This window comes from Corvus kubaryi, unplaced genomic scaffold (genome assembly GCF_017639235.1).
Source record: "Corvus kubaryi isolate FWS band 111438036 unplaced genomic scaffold, C.kubaryi_AGA036_p1.0 37300, whole genome shotgun sequence".
In the NCBI taxonomy this organism is placed as follows: domain Eukaryota; kingdom Metazoa; phylum Chordata; class Aves; order Passeriformes; family Corvidae; genus Corvus; species Corvus kubaryi.
In genome coordinates, this window is record NW_024581093.1 from 5,068,809 (window position 1) to 5,069,178 (window position 370).

Below are 370 nucleotides of genomic sequence, written 5' to 3' on the forward strand. Positions count from 1 at the left end.
GGGTCGTGAGGGTGGCAGAGGTGACAGTGTCTGCAGCAGCGTGAGGGGGTGGCGAGGGTGTCAGGGTGTGGCGGCAGTGTGACAGGCCACGATGGTGCAGGCAGGAGGAAGCTGGGCGGGTGGCACGGCTGAAGAGGGGTGTCAGGGTGTGGCGGGGCGGTGACACGGGACAGGTAACAGGGCACGGGGAGGTCGGCGTGGCGGGACCCGGCGCCTGAAGGAAGAGCGCGATGGCGGGAGCAGCCGAGGGGCCGGACCTCCGCGCCGCCTGGGGGCGCTGCTCGGCGCCGGGCGGGCGCGGCGGCGGCGGCGCCGTTTCCGGGTTGGCTGCGCGGTGCTCGGGGCGGCCCCGCCTGCAGCCGCCGGCACC